Source organism: Rhea pennata, chromosome 23 (assembly GCF_028389875.1).
Source record: "Rhea pennata isolate bPtePen1 chromosome 23, bPtePen1.pri, whole genome shotgun sequence".
NCBI lineage: Eukaryota > Metazoa > Chordata > Aves > Rheiformes > Rheidae > Rhea > Rhea pennata.
This window is the reverse complement of record NC_084685.1, coordinates 7,835,378-7,838,629: the sequence shown is the minus strand read 5'-3', so window position 1 is coordinate 7,838,629 and position 3,252 is coordinate 7,835,378.

Here is a 3,252-nt window from a genome sequence, read left to right as displayed (position 1 = left end):
CGGTGCGGGCCCGCGGCGAGCCCCGGGCGGGCCGGGCCCCGGGGGTGCCCCCGTCTCCGCCCCTCTATCCCGCCGGAGCGGCGTCTCCCATCGCCCGCCCGCTCCTCTGCGCCGGCCCCGACTCCATGCGCGCCAGTTATAGCGGCGGGGGCGCGCCCGCCGCGCCGGGGGCGCGCGTCAGCGACACGGGGCCGGGGACGCGCCGCCCGCTCCCGCGGCGCCCCGACGGCTCCCCCCGGCCCCGCCGCCCGGCTCGGCCGGCCCGAAGCTGCGGCCGCGGCCGGAGCAGCCGTCGGGCAAGGCCGGGCCGCGGTCAGAGGGGCTGCGGCGCGGCGGGGGGCGACGGGTGCCGCCGCCCCCGGGGGACGCGCCGAGGCTGCTCCGCAGCCGTCGGGCGGCAGCCGCCGGCGCTTTCTCCGGCAGCCGCGGTGTCACCCACCCCGTGGTGTCACCCCTCGGGTCCCCCCGACGTTAGCTTCCCCGCGCCGGCCGCTGGGCCGCCTGAGCCCCGGGCTGGCGAGCGCCGCGGGCCGGGCCGCGGGGCCGAGTGCGGCCGGCGGAGCCTCGACGGGCGGGCGGGCCTTTGGGGGCGGGCAGGCTGCGGGAACGCGGCGTTGCTCTGGGGTTTAACTTTATCAGCGAGGTGCTAGTGTCCCCGCCAGGAGGTCACCGGTGGCCACCCGGACCCTCTTCGCCTCTGCCCGATAGCGGCAGCAGGGGCAGAGGCCGGGGCTCCCTCCGGGCCACTGCTCCCGATGGGCTCCCAACGGGGAGCTCTGTGCCGGGGAAGGAGTCGAGGACCCGAATGTGCTGTCCGAGGAGGCGGGCGCCAGTGCCAGACACAGCGGGGGAAAGCCACGGAGCGAGGCCAGGCAGCGTGCGCGCCCTCCGCCCACCCCGGCCCCACGTGGGCCCTCCCTCGGGGCTCCCTGCGCGGCTCCCAGCACCGGCACCGGCTCCCTGCGTGCCGCACCACGCACCACGCACCAGCACCGCGCACCGCGCACTGGCACCGCGCACCAGCACTGCGCACCGGCAGGGCGAGCTGCACGCTGGACGGGGCAGCCCTGTGGGTGCGCTCCCAGCCGCGGCAGGGCTCTGGGCTCTGGGGGTGGCAGCAGCCTTGGTGGCCCGGTCCGGCCCCATGAGTGGGGCCATGAGCAGCGCTGGGCCATCCGGAGCCACCTCTGACCCCCAAAGGGACTGTTGCACGCGCGCACACACATGGATGCACGCACACACACACACACGTGCGCACACGCATGCTGATGCAGACACACCCACTGGTACACACAAGCATGCACACGCTGATGCGCTGGTGCAGGCACTGGCACACGTGCACAAACAGCGATGTGCACTGATGCACGCTGACACACACAGTAGCAGGTCCACAGTAACACACAACACACAGACTGCACACACACCAAAACCCACGTACTGACACACACGTGCACACGCGCTCATACACACAGCTGCGCACACACACCCACAAGCACCCTTGCTGCGCCCTGGCGCCGAGGGAAGGGTGCTGGGTCCTGCTCTGCCACTGACCTGCTGCGTGGCCTTGGGCAAGTCCCTGGCCACCATGTCCTCGCTGTAACGCACGCAACGCGCGGCTGCCGAGTCCTTGCTGGGGCCGGACTGCCCATTGCCGTGCAGAAGTTTCCATTTGTGGCGTGTGTAATTTGTGTGCGAGAGAGAACAAACACTTTATCCTAAACTGTAATACACTGTGATGTGCGATAGACATTAACAAACACAATCCCACATTACATTTAATTTAATTCCACTCTTCCTGCCCCGAGCTACAGCTCCCTTCATTTTCATTTTTCCTGTGAATTCCCACAACTCAGACCTCTTTGATTTCCAGGTTTAATTAACAATGCTCATTAAATGATTTTTTATTCATTTCTTTTAATATTACCCTGCCACCTGTCTTTAGGAGGCAAAGGCTGATCATTTATTCTAATTTATTTCTATTAAAGATGGCATTTAAGAGAGGCAGGAGGGATGTGCAGAGGTGTAAAGGGCTGATCTATTCAAATCTCTCCATCTCCCTCAAACGCTTTTCAAGGACGCTGCTCCTGAAAGTTTCGTATTTATTTTCCACCAGATCCATTTCATTTGCTAGGAAAAATTGGATTGGACATGCTGTATTTTGCAGTTATGTTCCAGTTCATTCTTAAAATCCCTTGCTCGCCTAGTCCGTATAATGTTGATTCTTTATTCATCTGAAAGAGGTGAAACTGTGCAAAATCCTAGTGGTAAACACAGCAACTGGCCTGCCCACAGGCCCGCGGCGCCGAGGGGGAGCCGGCCCCGGCGGGCGCTCGGAGAGGAGGTCGTGCTTCCACCTGAAAACGAGACAGAGCGAAGGAAACCTGCCAAGCTGACAAACAAAGGGAAGGAAAGACAAAAGGAAAGGCCGTCCTGCTGTCACCAGCCGCTCCCTGCGAACCACAGAGCTCGTGGCAGAGCCGGCGCTGGGGCGAGGAGCCAGGGCAGCCGGCGCTGGGCGCCTGCACGGCGCGGGGTAACCGCCACGGATCGGACCGGGGCCCGGCCGGGTCGGCTCCTCGTCTCCCACAGCCCCAGCTCCGGCTGCGCTGAGGAAGGGGCCGAGGGACCTCGCAGCAAGTGCCTGTGTGCTGCGTGATGCTGGGCAGCTGCTCGTGTTCGTGCCAAAGTCCGGCCCCTCCGACGGTGCCTCTTCGGAGGCTGCTGCCTCCAAAGCTGCCTTGTTCTGTCACAGGTCCGGAACGGCCAGGGCAATTGCCGGGGGTCATTTACACATGGTGCAAATGCAACTCTACACTGCTATCTGCTCCGCATCCCCCCAGTTTGAAGACCATGCCATGTACAGGTCCAGCCGTGCTTGCTTTTTGCCCTGCCAAATGCCCTTCGTGTTTGCTAAGAGGGTGACACCGTAAAGCTGAGGGCCTCAAAACAAACCAAAGCTCTTCTTGGAACGAAGATCTCCAGGCAGATCGTTGTACATGCTGGCTCCTCCAGGAGTGTGCAAGGAGCTTGAGGGAGCAACCACTGCCTTCAGGGTCAGCGATGAAAGTAACTGCGGAAGTGGGGCCTTAGGGGCACAGAAACAGAAGCGTGTGATCACATCTCACCACTCCAGTCAACGATGAACTGGTTCACCCCCCCAGTGGGGCCTGCCACTGGGAATCCTGGCTTCTCTCGGCTGCTTGGAGAAATGTAGCTTTCTCCTGTCATTTCCCACATCCCTTCTGCAGGAAT